This window comes from Miscanthus floridulus, chromosome 18, assembly GCF_019320115.1.
Source record: "Miscanthus floridulus cultivar M001 chromosome 18, ASM1932011v1, whole genome shotgun sequence".
Taxonomy (NCBI): Eukaryota; Viridiplantae; Streptophyta; class Magnoliopsida; order Poales; family Poaceae; genus Miscanthus; species Miscanthus floridulus.
The window spans coordinates 75,459,985-75,468,920 of record NC_089597.1 but is presented as its reverse complement, the minus strand read 5'-3'; positions in this window follow the sequence as shown (position 1 = coordinate 75,468,920).

Below are 8,936 nucleotides of genomic sequence, written 5' to 3'. Positions count from 1 at the left end.
AACTCTCTCCTGACACTGAATCACAGCTCGGTGTTCTTTCATCCAATCCATACCCAGAATCACATCGATCCCAAAAGTTCTCAACACAATAGGATTGACTGTGAAGTCTACCCCCCTTAAGGTAAGACTTGCTGAAGGGCAACAATGTGCAGCTGGTATTGATCCCCCCGGTGAATTTACTAGCATTTGGGTCTTCATTGCAATTAAAGGTATGCTATGTGTTCTAACAAATGCTTGTGAAATAAAAGAATGCGAAGCTCCAGAGTCAAAAAGAACATTAGCGGGGATAGAGTTGATGTTGAACGTACCCATCATAACTTCTGGTGCTCCAACCACAGTCTCAGGCGCCACATGGTTCACTCTTCCAGTGTTGTACGTGGGCTTCTGGTTGCTATTCTGCTTCTAAGGTGTCTGTTGATTCGGCTTCTGAGGGCAATGATTAGCATAATGTCCCACATCTCCACATCAAAAACACCTATTGGGAGTACTAGGTGCACTGCTCTTCATCGGGGTGCTGTTGGGTGTTCCCTGGCATGGAGTCTGATTGCCCATTTGCTGCGGTGTACGCTGGTTCCAATTCTGTTGTTGGTTCTGAGAGCATTGTGGAAACTGACCACGGTTCCACTGACTGACTGGACCTTGATACCTCTGCTGATTATTATAGCGCGGGTGTGTGTTGCTTCCGGAGGCCTGTCCCTTCATCTTTCTCTTCCTGTCCCTCTCCAATCGCATATTGTCAAGCACAATAGCGCGATTCACCAACTGCTGGAAATTAGCATATGTGTTACCAGCCAACTGCAACCTGAGATCATAGTAAATTCCCTTGAGGAAGAGACGTTGCTTATCAGCATCCTCCTTCATGTCATTAGGAGCATAGTGAGCCAACTGAGCAAACTTGTCGTGATACTCACTGATAGACATAGAACCCATCCTGAGAGATCTGAATTCCTCCTGCTTGAGCTCTATCAAACCATCTGGAATATGGTGTGCCTTGAAATCCCTCACAAATTCTAGCCAAGTGATAGTAGGAGCATTGTTGGGACGAGCAGACTGATATGACTCCCACCAAGTCTGAGCTGCTCCCTGAAGCTGTCCCGATGCATACAACACCTTTTGTTGATTATCACACTGAGCGATGTTGAGTTGTTTCCCCACTGCGCGTAGCCAATCATCTGCCTCCAAGGGGTCAGCGGCATGAGAGAAAACTAGAGGATGTCCTTGCATGAATTCCCTCCGCTTGTCTGTTGGTGGTGGAGGTGCTGGTGCTCCAATAGGTTGGTTCTGAAAGAACTGCATGAACTATCCTTGCATCGCCAACACCTCTGCTGCGGTCATGGGTGGTGGTGGGGGTGGTGGAGCACCTCTCCCACGTCATCTACCTCTTCCACGGCCTGTAATCCAACATGAAACATCACCAATATGTAAGAGATAAGCAATTCTGAACATTTCTGGACGTGATGCAGAATCAGCAGGTCAGAAAAACTGTCATAACTCGAGTTCCAGATATCCAAATAAGATGATATTTATACGGTTGGAAATCTTAAGAAATTATCTACAACTTTCATTTAGACCACATTTTCTGATTCTGACGTTACATTAATCAAAAATAGACCACAACAGAAACTGTCCTCAGATTCCAGACAGCATAGAAGTTCATATTGTGACAGTCATAACTCTCAGATACGAACAGATAAAAAGGTGATTCTTGTGCCATTGGAAAGACACAAAAATCTATATACTCCCAGTAAAATTTCATGACCATTGCTCGAACAGGTGAAAAGTTATAACCAAAACATCACTGACTGCTCCAGAAAACAGCAAGCAAAGAGACAGGATAGACCAACCCAAACTATTTATTATAGCACTTTTAACCTTAATATTTTTAGCTAAGGAACTCGTGGACACATGCCCACAAAGTTCCAGCACTCAACACAAAGATCCAAATCACACATAAATCACAATAATAATCCAGCAAGCACACCAATAGTTCACAAACACTTAAAAGACTCGACTCGACTCACGATACTAAAAACATGCCTATTACAATGGTTTCATAAACTTAAGGGGCGGCGTTCTTCTTGGTGGAGGGCTCATCTAACTTCTCAAACAGCTTGGGACGGCCTAACTCGGCGTTAAGGCCATCGATCTCTTTCTGGTATTCTTTGATCATGTCTTGTGCCTTCTTCAGCTCTCCTTTTAACGCTCCCACCTTATTTGTAAGTTCACGATTTAACTCAACGGTGGCCTCAAGAGTCTTCATTCCTTTTACCATGACCTCTATGGTCCAACTATTTTCCTTCGGAAGATAGCATGGGTAATACAAGAGTCCATCGTCCTTCTTATCATCAGAGAGACGGCCATAGTAGTAGGCAAGTGCAATGGAAGCAGCATCCTCCATGCTTCTTTCTGCGGTAGCTCGACTTACATGGTGAGTGACAACTGCATCTATCTTGTGAGTATTCAGGGTCTTGATCAGCAACTGAGTATCCCAAGATGAACCAATCAGAGGATGATTGTGCTCCATAGTATGATACTCCAGAGTGGCTTGTAGGTCTGGGTAATAGCACTCCAACATCATTGTCAGCAAGTCATGGTAGAAGGCATTGTCATCAGGCTTCTTGATGCTTAACTTATCAGTCCAACCTATACGAGGCAGTGGCTAGAGTACTTCATCTTCATCATCATTGGTCAAGTCAATGGCCTCCACACGTGCTGGGGATTGAGCTATCGGAGTTGGCGAAGAATGGACCTCTTCTCCAACCTCATTCTTCCAGTTCTTCCTCTAGACGTCCTCTCTAGGCTCCATTGGCTCATACACGGCATGCTATGGTTGAAAGCATCCAACGTACAAGCGGGTAGACTTGCGGTCATGTGTCATCTACAGAAGTTTCAAATCATTTAGAATAGAATCAATTGATTTTATAATAGAATAAGACAAAAGAAGCACAAAACTTAGCAAATAACAAGATTGAGGTGGAAAGCATGAAACAAGTGAAGCAAAGGAAACTAAAAACGACCATTCGAACTAGGCTTACATCCTACAGTCAACAGTGCTCTGATACCAATCTGTCACACCCAATTTTAAGAACAAAAGAGGATGTATAAAAGTCTTATGTGCACCCTAGGAACGGTCGCACACATAAGTGGGCAAATTGTAAATTGTACCAACACAATGTTTATTACATAGCGAATAAATATTCAACACATAGTCTCAAACTTAAATATAATAACTACTAAGATAACTCTCTTGCGGAAGCTCCAACATGGACGTCAACTGGTTGACACCAAGACTAATACTCATCACGGTAATCTTCAATCCAATCTTGATCTGTTACCCATCCAGGATTTTCCAACATAAAAGATAAAGCAAGGCATAAGTACATGTCGTACTTAACAAGATAACTAAGGGTTCATGAGGCTCAAATAGCTGACACTGGTTTACTGGGGTTAGCATTTAAGTCATCATCAAGTTTAGCATTTATTAACATCAAGGTAGCAATGATCCCATGTCACAATGATCCAATGTAATCGAATAATGAATAGCAATAGAGTATCATAAGTAAACGATTATCATGTTTCAATTAAGAACTTGTATATTCCCTCAGTTTTCCGGGCCACCCGTATCCGTGGGCATGGCTGTTATAACAGTTTTACACTCTGCAGAGGTTGTACACTTTCACAGTGAGTCATGTTGTTCAAATGTATGGGTTAATTACGTCCAAACACTGAACACCATATAAAGCCACCTAAGAGCTCGCCTAACCAGCCAGGGCCGCAGGGTCATCGGATATAGGAACCCCCCTTCCAAAAAAATATATAAAAGGCCGCTTCCATAGCTAGGCTCAATAGGACAGATGCTGTCCTATACCCAACTCATAGACCTCTAACTAGCTAGAAAAGGGTTTCTTAAGCGACTAGAGCCAGAGCCATGTAGCCCTCACAGCTGTACGGGTTGTCCCAGCTTTTGCCAAAGGATAAGTCCTTTTAGTCATCTTTTAATGTATTGCTTATGCCATTAATCAATTCACATGATCATTGTCATTGCTTAGCACTAGCATAAATACTACCCATGCATATATCCCAAGGTTTTCAAGGTAACTGAGTATTCAATCTCTAGGAAATCCTACCATAGGTAGCAAGGAAGACACATGCATATGTATTTTAGTGAGCATCATGAATAGGACAACAAGGAAGGTCCTTAGCTATACTTGCCTTAATCAAAGTTCTCCTGAAAGTCTTGCTAGTCTTGCTGGTCGTAGAAGTTCTCTTGATCACACAACAAAAACCTCACCGTCTGAACTCGATCAACAACACCAAGCAGCAACATACAATCATCCGAGCAATCATGCACGAAGCAAACAAAGGGCTATAATTAGAACAATACGCCACCAGCAAGAAAACAGTTTGAAAAGTTTATAAAACTATTCTACACATTGCTACGATCACACAGACGCGAAGATCACAAAAAACGGAGTTACAACGAGAAAGTTATGATTAAAACAAGTTTCCCTATTAAAGAAATAGATTAAATCTAAACTCGAAATTTAAAGTTCAAAAACATGGTGACAAATTATATGAACAGATAGATCTCGAAAAGACGAATCTAACGCAAGTTGAATGGTCCAATTTGGAGTTAAAACGAATAAGTTATGAGCAATTAAAGGTAGTGGCAAAACTGTAATTAGATGGATCTTTAATTTTGAATCTGCTAAATGAAAAATATGTTTTCCAAAAAGAGATACGTATTCTTGGGAATACGTTATGGACTGCGGGTTCTATTACTGAAAAACGTAGGGGCTCTTTAGCAAGTTTGCCACCCGAAGGGGTATCGGCATCTAATGGCCGTTGGATCAAGGATGGATGGATCGGATTAGATAGAAGAGAGGGAGAGGAGACCGGCTCGCCGGGGAAGACGACCAAAACGGCGGTGGCCATCGCCGGCGGCGACCAAGCTCGCCGGAGCTCACGGTTTGGGCGAACCAGCGCACCAAATCACACGGGACCGATAAGGATCGAAAGAGAATCACGAGGCGAACTCACCTAGGGCAACGTCTCGGGTCAAGGCGAACCGAGGATGGCATGCAGCTCGCGGAGGCGGACGGCTTTGCACTGCAAAATACGGCGAGGGTTAGAGCGCGATTCAAAGCCGGGAAAAAGAGAATAGGAAGGCTCGACGGCTTCGCAGACACGACGCAAAGCTCGGCGACTTGCATACGGCATCAATTGAGCGGCGTTACGGCGGAATCGAAGGCGACAGCGGCGCTTAGGGTTCGGCGGCTCTGCGGCTCAAGAGCAAAGCGGTGATTCGATTTGGGTTACAAAGGGATTCGCAGACGCGGTCGTTAGGCCTTTATAGGGACAGGGCGTGGCGCGGACGCCCACGCGCGGATCGGCGCTCGGTCGGTGTCCGATCCGACACCGAGCCGGAGGAGGAAGAAGGCGGCTGACGCGCGGGCCCGGTTCATCAGCGACAACAAAGGAGAAGGCCGCTGCGGCTGCTGGGCTTCGACTTCGGCCCAAGGAGGAGGAAGGAGGCCTGTTGGGCGCTGGGCCAGAGGGAAGAATGGGCCTCGCGGCCAGAACAGAGAAGAAGGGATTTCCATTTTTTTCTTTTTATTTCCCGAATTTTCAAATGGATTTTCAAAAGGGATTTGAATTCCTTTTCACATGCAACAAAAACCGATCCATCACAAATAAAATATACTCCAGCATGAGTGCATCAACATGTCTCTAGCCTTAGGATGAGTTTTAATTTCACAAAAATTATTTATTTAACTAGATTTGCATGCTCACAAAATCACTAATAATTCAAATTCACTTATTTCAAAGTGATGCAAATTTTTGGGTGTTACAATTAAGTGGCTTATATATATAGAACTGGCTGACAGCATGAGATTAAGAAAAGGCAGGGGCTGTGGGCATCATGATAAACACAAAGTAGGAACTTCAGAAAAATATCTTGACGCGGTTTCCCATACTTATGTGTACAGTCATAACCCGTGCAATCAACTACCCCTCTGTTTGGCAAAAATATATAATTTTAAAATAGTATTAAATCAAACGGTTTTTAATTTGACTAAGTTCATATAAAAGATATTAATATTTGCAATACCAAATAAGTACAACAAGATTTAAACATCCAATATATTTTTATAACACACCTTAGTTTTATAAATATTAATATTCTTTTCTATAAATTTATTAAATTTCATAATACATTAATTAAAGACATGATTAAAGTTCTAGTTTTTCAGGATTACTTGGGTAAAAGTGATCAGGACAAAAATACAGTACGAACCATTTTCGTTTTCTATACTATGATACCATTTTCGACCGTTTCTGAATTTTTAGCCAAACATAAAATTTTATTATTTTCAATAGGTTGCACAACCATTTTTCAACCATTTTTTATGTTCACTAATTACTAAAATATAGAAGAAAAAAATCCTGTACCGACCGTTTTATGATCAACCCTTACTTCCATAACCGATGATGTATGGCACATGCATGTATGTACATTTAACAGCTAGAGCTTGTCCTTTGATAACTGATATATAGTGGCATAGCATCTCTTTACAGCATAAGAGATCCACCATCACATAAGCCGTGTGGCTATCATTTGTTTTCAATCTTCAGCCCACTTAACGGCCTCAAACCTATAAATTAATAAACGAAATCACTTTAAAAAGTTTGTTTCTCTCTCTCTTTTCTTTTGCACTAAGGTGAAAGTACCGGTTTTGATTTTGTTAATTAAATGATAATATCAGATGGATTATTAATTTCCATATGAGATGAATAGGTGATTTAGACACAAACTTGTCTTGGGCAACATAAAGGCCATGAAGGTAGTGGCTAGGATCATGAAGTACAATGGGTCAAGATGAGAGGTGATGATGGAGAGGTTGGAGTTGGAAGCAAATCCACAAGGGCAAAGGTATATGAAATAAAGCGTTTGTTTTCGCAGGCCTAAAGTGTTTGGAGAAGTGAATGACCAAGTTTAAGATAGATAGCCATACTATAAAGAGGAAAATTCTTTGGCTAATATAGTTGTCTAGTGCCACTAGGTGTGATCGAATAATGTATATGTATCAATATTGACTGGCGTGGTAAGGAAGCGAGTGAAAACCTTTAAAATGTTTTAAAAATGCTAACTCAGTGCTAAAAGTGATGATCATCCCCCGGGAAGACCACAAGGAGTTAGCCATTTGGAAAAGGTTTGAGAGAAGCACTCGGTGCAGTATTTTTATACGTGTCAGAGTTCTTCGGTGGTTGATGCCGGATAGCAAAGGTGCCCTAATCAGAACAGTCCGATCATCACTCTAACTGCTTTCAGAAAAGTCTGGTGGTCATCAGAAAACCATGCACAATGAGTCACCTTATCTTCTGGTGGTCATAGGAGTTGACACCAATGGAGCTTAGGGTGGACATGTGGTGAGAATTTATGTAGTGACAACATGTAGGAATTTTAGAGGGCTAAAAACCTTCTAAAGAACTTCCTAAAATGCACCAGGAACTTTTGGTGGGGTCACCGGAGAGCTCATCAAAGTTTAGTCCATAGACGGTAGTTTCTATGCGGAAGCAATGCTGAGTTGGCACCGGATTTGTCCAATGATCACCAGAGAAGACTAACTAGAGCTTAGAGAAATCTAACGACTAGTTCTAACATATGTCAGTGACCGTTGGGAGAACTCAGGTGGTACCACCGAAGGTCTCTTGTGAATATGCAGAAAGCCTGCAAAGAGGGTAATACCTAGTTTCTCGAGTGGGCTTATAAATAGGTGGCGCACTTGGATATGTAATCACTCTTGGCACTCCTTAGTGACTTGCACACCCATTAGAGCTCAAGAAACCTCTCCACTCACATTTTCTTAGTTCAGATTGCATTTAGGTGAGATTAGTGTTGATCTCGTGCATTTTCTTTGAGAGTTAGCATCTTGTGGCAGTAAAGATCGTCTTGGCTACAGATTTGTTATTACTCTTTGTGGTTGTCGCCATCTAGATGGCTTGGATCAGCTGTGGGTCCATGAAGCACCCAATTGTCGATTGTGAGGTGCTCTGGAGTTCAATTGTGAGGGGCTCTTATGCTCATTCCCCTGTAGGAGAAGCCAAGAGCAACAATATAGTAGATACGGGGTTGTTGGAGTACCTCTTCATCGAGCTGGCTCATACACTTGTGCTCACTTTGGAACCAATCTTGAGGCATCACTGATATAGTAGAGGAGCGTTGAGTTCCTTGGACTAAGCTCAGTGAGAACGTAGGTGGCCAATAAGCCATCGAACCATGGGGATATATATCTTGTGTTTATCCTCTTGTGTTTTTCATTCTATCTACACTTGACTTTAGATTCATGTTGTTACATTTCTTAGTGTAGAGCAAGTAGCTCTTGTGCTAGGGTGCTTGTACGTTTAGCATGTTTTACATTTCTAGTGACAACCGTAGTTGCTTTACTATTGATCACTAGGTTATCTAGTTGTTCACCCTAGGCTTGCACGACTACCTAGAGGTAGTGCTTGTTAGGGCCTCCCTTTTATCTAACTCAGTTTGCTTATCTAGTGTTAGACCTCATTGTCTGCATCTGAGACCGACTGCGGTGTGCACTACACCGCTATTCACCCCATTTAGCAATCTAGAGAATTTTATGGGGGTGGGATAGGGGTGAGGGTGGGTAGGGGTTGTTCTTTAGGAACATTGTTTTGTCCTAGTCCACCATTAAACCACGATGTGCCATCTTTTGTCGCCAGTGCAAAACGGGCCATAAGGTAGAGCTCGAACCACACCATTTGAGGGTGGAACATGTCACAACCTTTTAGTATAGCCTAAAGCACGACACGACATGAAAAAATTTGGACCGTGTTGGCACGACATGAACACGAGGGCCATGCAGTGTCTAGAATCTCGGTATATTGTGCATCATGGCACAACCCATATTTTGGGT